Source organism: Lygodium microphyllum, chromosome 6, assembly GCF_053477565.2.
Source record: "Lygodium microphyllum isolate KBCC chromosome 6, Lygodium_microphyllum_v1.1.10, whole genome shotgun sequence".
Taxonomy (NCBI): domain Eukaryota; kingdom Viridiplantae; phylum Streptophyta; class Polypodiopsida; order Schizaeales; family Lygodiaceae; genus Lygodium; species Lygodium microphyllum.
Genome location: NC_141140.1, coordinates 135,514,114 through 135,526,517, shown reverse-complemented (window position 1 = coordinate 135,526,517; position 12,404 = coordinate 135,514,114).

Here is a 12,404-nt window from a genome sequence, read left to right as displayed (position 1 = left end):
GATTTTGAGCACTTGTATGAGGGTAATGCTTATTGTTTGATGTTCTCTTGGTCATATTTGGTGGACAGGTGGTTCTCTTGGTGATATCCACTCTTTCAGCTAGTTTTAGCAGTGGTTTTAGTGCATTTTTTGCTAATTACAACAACATGAAATTTTGCATTTCTGCTTTGATTTGGGATAGTATGGCTGGTCATTTGAAAGACACAGCTCTCTTTAACATTGCCAAGTTGGATGGTACCAACTATGGGTATTGGAAGTCCTAGATATGGCAGGTTTTGGTGCATAAATTGCAGATTAAACCCTTGTGTTTCAAGGGTGTTAAATTCAAGGATATGGATGATGATGTTTGGATGGAAGTTGATGAACTATGCAAGTCTACCATTATCTTGTCACTCTCAGAAGATGTCCATCATAATGTTGTTGAAGATGAGAATTAGAGTGCATGGGACTTATGGGAGAAGATTCAGGAGCTTTATGCGCAGTAGAGTCCTACGTCATAGATATATTAGCTAAAGCAATTAATGGACCTTCGCATAAAGGAGGGACATCCCTATCATCTCATTTCAGTCACTTTCATGCTATCATGTAGAATCTGTTGTCACAGTGTATTGAGTTCAAAGACAACTTGCACCCATTGTTTCTGCTTGGCACCTTGCCTGAATCATGGGATGTCTTCCGTACACTGCCATATGCACAAAAAAGCTTGATGGACTGAAAATCAAAGATGTTTGAGAGTGCTTTATTGATTGAGGAAATCAACAGGAGAAACAATGATGCTTTCCGCTCTTCGCATGCATTGACCGTTAGAGGTGGCAGACATGGCAGACATGATGATGATCATAAGGGAAAGGACTCTCAGAAGTCCAGGTCAAAGTCACGTGGCCACAGTAAGTCCCATGGACAGAAGTCTGATCTTACCTGTCATTATTGTGGGAAAACAAGACATATTATGCCACAGTGCCATAAGATGGGCGATGATAAGCGCAAGGAGAAGGGAAAAGAGAAAGTGCAGGAAAAGTCTTATGAGCGCAGTATTATACTTGCAAAATCCAGTGTGAAGCTAGAAGAGGTTAATGTCATGCAAGCCACTAATTCAGATGAGGATTACACACTTGTAGCTTCCTCAAGCGATGCCTTACAGGCTTCTGAGACACATTCTATGTATGCGCAGTGTTGGCTTTTGGATTCGGGTGCGTCATTTCATGTGACACCCTGTAGAGATTGGTTTCATACCTATCATACCATCTCTGGTTATGTACGTCTTGGTGATGACATGTTTCTTGCATTATGAGCATTGGAGATGTTAGGCTGCAATTTCCTTTTAGCAGTTCTTTTGTTTTGCATGATGTACACCATGTATCTGCATTGACTTGCAGCCTTATGTCAACTAGACAGCTTGATGATGTAGGGTATTTTGTGTCTTTTGGAGACTCTGCATGGAAGATTACTCGTGGCAGGCTTGTGCTTGCAAGAGGTGCCAAGTCTGGCAGCCTCTATCCCTTACTTGTATCTCGAGCTACCTTGAATCATGTTTTGTCTGTGGGTTCTATCCCCCATGTATCCCTTTGTCATGCTCGTTTGGGGCATATGTCTCTTAAAGGAATGAAAATGCTACGTGCTTTGCAATATCTTCCGCCTTTTGACTCTTCGCATTTTGATTCTTTGTGATCATTATTTGTATGGCAGGTAGACTAGAAATACACATAAAAGTCTCGTAAGAAACGCATGGGTGAGACCTTGGCTCTTGCGTACTCAAATGTATGTGGGCCCATATCCTGTCAGTCACTCAGTGGGGCAAAGTATTTTGTTACTTTCATAGATGATTACTCACGTAAGGTTTGGGATTATCCCATAAAGAGAAAATCCAATGTCTTAGACACATTTTACCTTTGGCTTGCATTACCAAAGAAACAGTCTGGGAATAGGCTAAAATGCCTAAGGTCAGATAATGAGGGTGAGTATGTATCATGTGCTTTTGAGCAGTTTTGTGATGAGTGGGATATTAAGCATCAGTTAACCGCCCCTTACACCCAGGCTAGCTTATCGCAACATTTTTGGGCTAAGGTAGTTACTACTGTAGTGCATCTCATTAACAGGTCACCTAGTAGTGGCATTGACTTTCAGGTTGCAGAGGAGGTATAGGCAGGCAAGCCCCCCTCTTATGATCATTTGCGTGTCTTTGGATGTGATGCATTCTGCCATGTGCCCAATGACAAAATGCAATAAGTTGGATCCTAAAAGTGTCAAATGCATTTTCATTGGCTATGGAGATGCAAGAGAGATGGGTTACAGTCTATGGGATCCGTAGGTGTGGAAAGTGATCCGCAACCATGATGTCATCTTTCATGAGAAAAAAATGCATATGCAGCCTAAGAAAGTGGTTGAGGTACGCAGAGTTATCTTTCTGGAGGAGCCACCTGCTCCTGTATAGCCCCCGCTCCACGGCCAGCTAGACAGCGTGCAGCATCACATGATGCTCATGGCCGAGATGTTAGACATGTGGATGTTAGATAGGATATTGGTGAGGCAGCAGAGCCTGGGTTGAGGCATTCTACTAGAGATAGACGACCTCCTGACCTTTTTGTGCCCTCTACGGATTATGTATTGGTTACAGATGCAAGAGAGCCTCTCACTTATGATGAGGCTATGCACAGGGGTGATTGTCACTCTTGGGAGAGGGCTATGCAATCTGAGCTTGACTCATTGCATAAGAATCAGACTTGAGATTTGGTTTCCTTGCCTCAAACTAAGAAGGCTTTGCCATGCAAGTGGGTGTACAAGCTGAAAAGTACCCCTGGACACCCCAAGCTGGCATACAAGGCTCGATTGGTTGCTAAGGGCTTTAAGCAGGAGCATGGTGTGGACTTTGATGAAGTCTTTTCTCTTGTGGTCAAGATGACCACCCTATACTTAGTCTTGGCTTTGGTTGCACAGCTTGACCTGGACTTGTACCAAATGAATGTCAAGATGGCTTTTTTACATGGGGACTTGCATGATGAGATTTACATGGAGTAGCCTAAGGGCTTTGCAGACCCTAGTAGGGAACACCTAGTGTGCAAGCTAAAGAAGAGTCTATATGGCTTGAAGCAGGAACCTAGGGAATTGTACCATAAGTTTGATGCATTCATGCAGTCATAAGGCTACAGCTGCAGTGTTATGGATTCGTGCTTGTACACGAAGAAAGCCCATGACGGTTCTTTACTGATTTTGGTACTCTATGTGGATGACATACTTTTAGTAGGGACAGATTATGAGGAGCTAGATGCTCTTAAGGTTCAGCTCAAGAAGAGCTTTGAGATGAAAGATCTGGGATAGGCCTCTCATATACTTAGTATGCACATTACACGCAATAGATCTCTGGGACTACTCTATCTGTCACAGAGAGAGTACATTCATAAAGCCTTGAGTGCTCCCGTATGCAGGATGTTAAGCCTATTGGCTATCCATTACCTTCTCATGTGAAGGTTTCACATGCTGATTGTCCGCAAATAGATGAGCAGAGGGCCAAGATGGCCAAGATTCCCTATGCATTAGCAGTGGGCACTCTTATGTATGCCATGATAGCCACCTGTCTAGATATTACTTTTGCAGTTGAGGTTGTGGCACACTATATGGCTCCACATGGCAAGAAACATTGGGATGCTATGAAGGGTATCATGCGGTACCTGAAGGGCATAACATATATGTGTATTTGCTATGGCAGCCAGGAACAGGAGTCATGGGGTACATTGACTCCGATTATGCAGGACATGCATATAGTAGGAAGTCCACTTCTGGCTATGTGTTCATTTATGCTGGAGGGGCTATCTCTTGGATGTCTAGGGTGTAGAAGTGCATGGCTCTTTCTACTATAGAGGCCGAGTATATTGCAGCCACAGAGGCTTGCAAGGAGGCTATCTGGTTAGGCCATTTGATTGCAGACCTTGGTATGACATCTACTATGCCTACACTGCATTCGGATTCTATGAGTGCCATTCAGTTGGCCAAGAATCCGGTCTTCCATATGAAGACAAACATATTGAGGTGAGGTATCACTTCATTTGCGAGGTCGTTGAGGACAGGTCTGTTGACCTTGTCAAGATTTCAACTAAGCAGAATCCTACAGACTTGCTCACGAAGAGCCTCACTATAGAGCGCTTTACCTTCCTTAGGAGATTGATGGGGTTGGATGAGATGACGTCTTTTTCCTCATCATGTTGTACATGTGTACATGTTGTAATGTATTTTCTTTTCTTTTCTCTCTTAGTGGGTAAAGGCGCCTCCGCCTAGCCGCCCATATATTACTACACTGATAGTACCCACCACTGCACACTACAGGTCACAATCACTTATTCTTTATTTTTTTAGTGATAGTTTGAATAAAGGAAGGCCCGTCCACACATTGTGGTTGTTGGAGTTCCCACTTTTGAGTCTCTCTCTCTCTTGCTCTTGCTCTCCATCCACCATAGCTATCACCGCCAAGCTTCTTCCTCCTAGGCTCTACTTCCCTTTCAACTCTTTGATAGGATCCACGGGCTTTTCCAATCGACTGGGAAATGGAGCCATGCCCATTTTTATCTTCCCTTTTTCTTCTAGGAACAACAATATATGTGCTTATTCTTCACGAGGAGGTACTTCCGCATCCTCTATTTTCCTGACCTCTGATCCTTTCTCTGCAACTCTCTCTGTAGCTCTCTGTGGCTCTGTAGTGCTCCATACTTCCTTATTCTGGATTGCATTGTTCTATTTTTCCCAAGGGAGGTTGAACTTCACAGTCTTGGCAGAAGGATTGTTCTCTTTTCGAACTACGGGTTCTCCTTTCTTTTGCTTGCATTATTGTGGCCACTTCCAATTCCACCAAATTGGAAACATGTTCTTGGGTCTTCTGTTGGGTATCGGAAGTAGATTTCACAGGGGCTGGACTTGGACAATCTTCTACACTGTGGCCTTCTCCTTTGCATCGACTGCATAAGGGCTTGTAATCCACAGATCTTCTAGGGTTTGGACAATTCGGTGAGATATGACCCTTTTCTCCACATTTGTAACACTCCACTTCTGATCTCTGACCACCGCCAGCAGATTGTTGCCCTGTGTAACTTTGAGAGGGAAACCTCCTTAGACCGAAATTAGGACCAAACTCCCTAGGCTTTGGTCCAATGTCATGTGTTGTCATTTTGGATTCCAACAAGTTGAATATTGCATCTTCATCTTTCTTTCTTCGTTTGTGCATCTCTTTCAGAGAGCAGATATCCTCTATATGGTTCTTCCTCAAACAGTATGAACAGAAGGCTCCAGGAATGGTTGGTTTTTGGGTACACTTAATTAGTGGCTAAATGTCCCACTTGATGGTACTTTCTACACCATGTATTTGAATGCATCACATCTCTCCCACCTCTCGTAGGAGTGGATATATTAGCAGTATTCTTCTCAACGTTTGTAGCTGTTCTGTAATCACATCCATAAGCTCTTTCTTGATACTTGCCATTGAATTGGACAGGCAGTCCTTCAAATTTTCACCTCCTGATGTACTTGCAGTAGGTTTTTAGGAAGCTTTTGTAATTATTGCATGTACGGGTTGGGTTGATCCAAGAGGTCCTCTGTTTTGGTTCTGATTCAGAGCTCTTGTTGAGACTTGGGGTTGATTCCAGTGGGTAGGATTCCACTGTTGTTGAGTCGCCATTGGAGGAACTGTTTGAGACCACTACTGTTATGGTTGAACCATCATTTGAGGCATTGTCGTCTGCGGCCACTGTGGATTAGGTGCAGCAGCTCAAGCAAGTCCCCCTACCACGCGATTCTTGACACCTTATGCTTTCTTGTGCGTCCCTATGCCTCATATTTATAGTGAATTAGAGAAGAGGACTTGTGGTTGAGAAGTGGAGATCTTTGTGGAGGGGGATCTTGGAAAGATCAGTGATCTGATGCTCAGATCATAAATCAGATGGTTCCATTGGCTCCGAAAGGGGGGTAAGACATTGTACTGTGGCACTATTTGCATCTGGGGGTAGGGGTAGGGAACTGTCCTCCCTAGAATTGCATTTGGTGGGTATACCATTCCTGGCATGGGAGGATGTAAGACTCCTCTTCCTAGAGTCATTGACAGCCTTGATTCAACTTCATCATATAGTCTTGCATCTTCCACTACAGCTCGCAAATTGACTGGTCTTCTCAATTCCATGAACTTGCAAACTTCTGGTTGTAGGACTCTGAGGAACATCCCTTCTGGATGCCTTCATCCAAATGATGATTGGTCCATCTCTTCAGGATGGATTTCATTCATGAGACATAAGCTTCTACTCTTTCTCTAGAGGACTGACTTAGGTTCATGAACTCCTCTTGCATCCATTCTTCAAATCCTTCATGCCTGAATTTAGTGAAAAAGGCCAACTTCAAGTTGTCCCATGTGCCAAAAGTTCCTGCTGCTTGTCTCTCATATCACTGAAACACCGCGTCCTTGAAAGTGGCGGGGAATATCGCTAACCAATGCTCAGGGGTTCTGGCATTATTAGCCACACATGCTACTATAAATTATGCTACATGAAGATCAGGGTCTTCATTGTACTCTCCCTTAAAAATTGGCAATGGGATTACATTTGCTGGCCTGGCCATCAATATTTCCAAGATGAATCTGACTAGGAAGGGGACCTTGAGTCACCATAAGGACTTCTCTAAAGAGTTATTTTAAGGCGTCAAAGGAGGCTTCCGCTGGAAGCTTGTTCTCAGTCTTGATTCTTGCCTTCTCTCTTCTCACGTACCTCTGGACTCGTTCTAGTGCTTGCCTCTTGATTGCGTCATTCATCAGGGGGGTTGGCTCCAATCAGTTGGTCTGTACTCAATAGAATAGAATCAGAGGGGGGGCTTTAGTCTCTAGAGGACTCTCTTGCCAACATTTCTTCTACTTCTTTCTTTTCAACGTCTTTGAAATCAGCTTTCAAACCACTACAATGGGGAAAAAATTTGTTCTGAAGGTATCAAAGTTCATGCGTCTAAGTATTGTTGTGGTGCAATCATCATCGTAATGCCAGATTCTGATGGTTTCAATAGTATATGTTGTAAAGAACACTCTATCTACCGACTTCCAGTGGGTTGCTGATTGGACAAACAAAAGATTGTTAGAATACTAAGCATCCCATATATATTGCTGTTGAGCATCAACAAATAGGTCCCAACTCTTTTCCTTCTTATTCTTGTGAACCTCCACAGACCATGACTCTTGAAGCTTCTTGATGATCTCCCACTTAATGATGTCTGGAAACTTCTCACAATGAATGACATCACTCTGCCCCACTTACAAACTTGGCCCTTGGCCAACCATCCTGTTCGGTCCGAGTGACCCCATCCGAGTGGACCTTTTTGAGTCATCCATTCGGCCCTCAGCCCATGCGCCTCGGCTCGTTCAAGTCACACACTCGGCCCCTGCAATTCGGACAAGTTGGACCGAGTGTGGACTTTTACAAATTTTCCAAAAATTTGACCAAGACCTAGCTAGAGCTCAGTCGCACAACCTGTTGCGAGTCTTCCTGACACTCAAAACTCGATTTTGGCACAAGGAATAGGCAAAATTGTAAGGCACGGCCACTTAGCAGCTTGCGTAGGCTGTTGCGAGACCTAGAGTCCTAGAGACAAACCACTAAGCCATAAACCCTAACCGAACCAAGAACGAGCAAGGCAACTTGGTAGGAAAACCCCTCTAACTGTCAAAGCATCAGAGGTGCGGGAAGCATCAATATTCTTTTTGTTAACCTCTTCATTCAAGAGTGCATCCTCTATATCATGCAACTTTAACCCTTCAGTAGGCATGTTTACACATATAGTAGTACAAAAGGTATCCCATGATTTAAGCAGTGTAACAAAGAGGAACAAGGGTGGAAGATTACCCTTGAATTCAATCCTTGACGAAGATAAATGGCTAAGAATGGAATGAAACTCATTTAAGTGGGCATACATGGAAGTGCCCTCCTTCATGCAAAGGTCCATGAGTTGCTTTAGACAATACATCTGAGAAGAAAGGCTCTGCTTGTCAAAAACATTGTGAATCTTATCCCATAAGTCCCATGCGGATTTTCCTCAAAGACAAAATTATAGAAAACCTCTTAGAGAGGGACAAAATTATCATGGACTTACATAGCTCATCCAATTCAGCCCAATCATATGCATCAATACATTTAGGCTTGACATCCTCATGTTTCAAAGGCTTAATCTATATTATTGCACTGAAACTTGCCAGATTTGGGCCTTCCAATAGTTGTTGTTGATGCCACATGACTTATCAATATTAAAGAGAGCACTATCATTAGAACCACTAGCCATAATAGTACCAAGCAAGTACATAGAAGGGAAAAGTAGGTTGCTAGAATAACTTGTGAATTGGCTTCAAAACCACGGTCAAATCAAGTTGAGAACAAGGCGTTCTGCCAAAGTAATGAGCTATCCACAAAGTGTAGGCAAGAAATTGTCAAACCCAAGTGATTGTGCTCATATAAAATGGACAAATAATCAACTATGAGCAACTAATAAAAGAAAAGCTAGGAACAACCAACATTGAAGACTTTTGCAACTACAACATCATTAGGCCAAAAACACTTCAAAAAAGGCACTTGTAAGAAACTTATTAAGTTAATTAGTTGAGATTTTGGAAGAATGAAACTGCCGAATTTGGTTGCTTAGATGTGATTAATGAGAGAATATTTAATTCATTGAGAAGAGGTCATCCATTAATTTCCCCTCATCTTTAATTTGTGTCAGGGTCACCTTTTCAACCGTTTTTGTCTTAAAACTTGGGAGGATTTGTATTTTTTAGATATATCCACCAAAATTGTGTTTGTCTACTCCCACATTTTCTTTTTGCACACCAACCACTCTTTTGCCATTCTCTTCTTTGTGCTCACTTTCTTATCACTGTGAGATTCATTTGTCATTGATCTGCTAAAATGTTTAGCAATACCTCTATAAGTAATACAGATGCGAGCACATGCAAGTACAAACTTACCATCAACTAGATCTAATTTATTCATCTTGGAGAAGTATACATCGTCGAGTACTAACAAATGAGATAGAGGCTAACAGATTGCAAACTCAAGGAAAGAAACATATAGATTTTTGGGTGGATGAAAATATTTATCCTAAGTATCCTTCCACATGTAAACCTTCTAATTTTTTAAATATTCATGGCTATGTGAGATATGTTGGGGAAGGTTATAATGGGATGCTTGGCTATTGTACAAGGTTATACTATACATCTTACACATACATGGCTCAAATGAACGAAATGAAAAAAACATTATTAATTGAATAGACAAGCAATTCTAAGCTTACAAATAAGATTGACATTCTGAAAAACGCTAATAAGTCATTCCAAGACAAGCTAGCACACTTCAAGAAATCTCCAATAGGATTCAGAGAGAGAAAGAAACCATTAAAAAATAGAATAGCTTGTGTGAGAGAGTAAAGAAAAGAAGATTGAATCTTGCAAAGAAATATGTCTCTAACATATCGGGCATTATTATTCAAGAGAGTAAGGAGAGAATGAATCCTTTGAAAGAGACCTTGAATAAGAATGCACTACAAGATATAGGCCTTATACTGACGTTAAAAGCGACGAAAATGTAAATAACAAAATTTGCTCCCATCTTCGCAAAAAGCATCGTTATTGGCGACGCCATAGAACAGTCAGTATCAGCGTCCTTATTGGCATTAGTATCAATGCGACGCTGATACCAACGCCAATAACGACGCTGATACCGACGGTTTGCGACAAAAATAACATTTGTCATTGATCTGCTAAAATGTTTAGCAATACCTCTATAAGTAATACAGATGCGAGCACATGCAAGTACAAACTTACCATCAACTAGATCTAATTTATTCATCTTGGAGAAGTATACATCGTCGAGTACTAACAAATGAGATAGAGGCTAACAAATTGCAAACTCAAGGAAAGAAACATATAGATTTGTGGGTGGATGAAAATATTTATCCTAAGTATCCTTCCACATGTAAACCTTCTAATTTTTTAAATATTCATGGCTATGTGAGATATGTTGGGGAAGGTTATAATGGGATGCTTGGCTATTGTACAAGGTTATACTATACATCTTACACAAACATGGCTCAAATGAACGAAATAAAAAAAACATTATTAATTGAATAGACAAGCAATTCTAAGCTTACAAATAAGATTGACATTCTAAAAAATGCTAATAAGTCATTCCAAGACAAGCTAGCACACTTCAAGAAATCTCCAATAGGATTCAGAGAGAGAAAGAGACCATTAAAAAATAGAATAGCTTGTGTGAGAGAGTAAAGAAAAGAAGATTGAATCTTGCAAAGAAATATGTCTCTAACATATCGGGCATTAATATTCAAGAGAGTAAGGAGAGAATGAATCCTTTGAAAGAGACCTTGAATAAGAATGCACTACAAGATATAGGCCTTATACCGATGTTAAAAGCGACGAAAATGTAAATAACAAAATTTGCTCCCATCGTCGCAAAAAGCATCGTTATTGGCGACGCCATAGAACAGTCGATATCAATGTCAGTATCAACGTCCTTATTGGCGTTAGTATCAATGCGACGTTGATACCAACGCCAATAACGACGCTGATACCGACGGTTTGCGACAAAAATAACATTTGTCATTGATCTGCTAAAATTTTTAGCAATACCTCTATAAGTAATACAGATGCGAGTACATGCAAGTACAAAATTACTATCAACTAGATCTAATTTATTCATCTTGGAGAAGTATACATCGTCGAGTACTAACAAATGAGATAGAGGCTAACAGATTGCAAACTCAAGGAAAGAAACATATAGATTTGTGGGTGGATGAAAATATTTATCCTAAGTATCCTTTCACATGTAAACCTTCTAATTTTTTTAATATTCATGGCTATGTGAGATATGTTGGGGAAGGTTATAATGGAATGCTTGGCTATTGTACAAGGTTATACTATACATCTTACACTTTCATGGCTCAAATGAACGAAATGAAAAAAACATTATTAATTGAATAGACAAGAAATTCTAAGCTTACAAATAAGATTGACATTCTGAAAAACGCTAATAAGTCATTTCAAGACAAGCTAGCACACTTCAAGAAATCTCCAATAGGATTTAGAGAGAGAAAGAGACCATTAAAAAATAGAATTAGCTTGTGTGAGAGAGTAAAGAAAAGAAGATTGAATCTTGCAAAGAAATATGTATCTAACATATTGGGCATTAATATTCAAGAGAGTAAGGAGAGAATGAATCCTTTGAAAGAGACATTGAATAAGAATGCACTACAAGATATAGGCCTTATACCGACGTTAAAAGCGACAAAAATGTAAATAATAAAATTTTCTCCCATCTTTGCAAAAAGCATCGTTATTGGTGACGCCATAGAACAGTCGGTATCAGCGTCCTTATTGGCGTCAGTATCAATGCGACACTGATACCAACGCCAATAACGACACTGATACCGATGGTTTGAGACAAAAATAACGACGCCAATAATGACGCGAGCAGTAAATTTGCAATGCTAATAGTGACGGTAACAGGGAATTTTTTTTTTGTGCCACATTTAGCACTGTGTGCTCTATTTGAGCCATACAAAATAGTTTCTGCACTGTTACAATGCTCGTGCAAACAAAAACAAAGTATACTGAAATCATAACACTAATACATGAAATAAATACATGATCGCATAATGAAAGCGATTGGTACAATCATGACAAGATATCACTAATACATAGAAAATGTCTACACAGATCAGGCGACCAAAAACAAAGGTGTGTGAGCTCCAAGGATCCAAGGGCGAGCTACATATCCTCGCCATCCGAAAGCTCCTCTCGCCACAAAGGAGCATCGAATGGACTCTACAAAAAAAGAAACAACACATCAGTCCACCATACAATAATGCATTCTAATTAAACATGGTAACTACAGACAAGAAAGATGAGTGACTTATAGGGCCACCGCGTCTATACAATCGGTCGATCAATGAAGTGAGACCATGCCTCTCTGCATATCGAGTCTCAAGGCCGATCGGATCGCGATTTGTAATGGAGTGCTGCAAAGAAAACAAAATGCTAACAGTTAGAAACATGATTGTTAGTACAAAGAATATTGCAAAAAAATAAACAAGCAAAACAAAAGAAAACTTACAAAGTCCTCCAAATATGTCCTGTGGCCGCCACTCCCAAGATGATGGACCCCTCCGGCCTCGAGTCGTGCCCTTGCCGCCTCGCGCTGTTGACTTCAACGTCCTAGAGAATCTGTAGCCTCCTCTCTCAGTCGGCGCCAATCGTCCGCATCTAACCACTCGGGCTTTGCAGCCCCACTCTTGATTGCCTTATGTGCATTGGATCGTCTGTGTGACATATATGCACGCATGCAATCCATCATTCAGCTTGCAGAAAATCTATCTACTGAGGCTGGAAT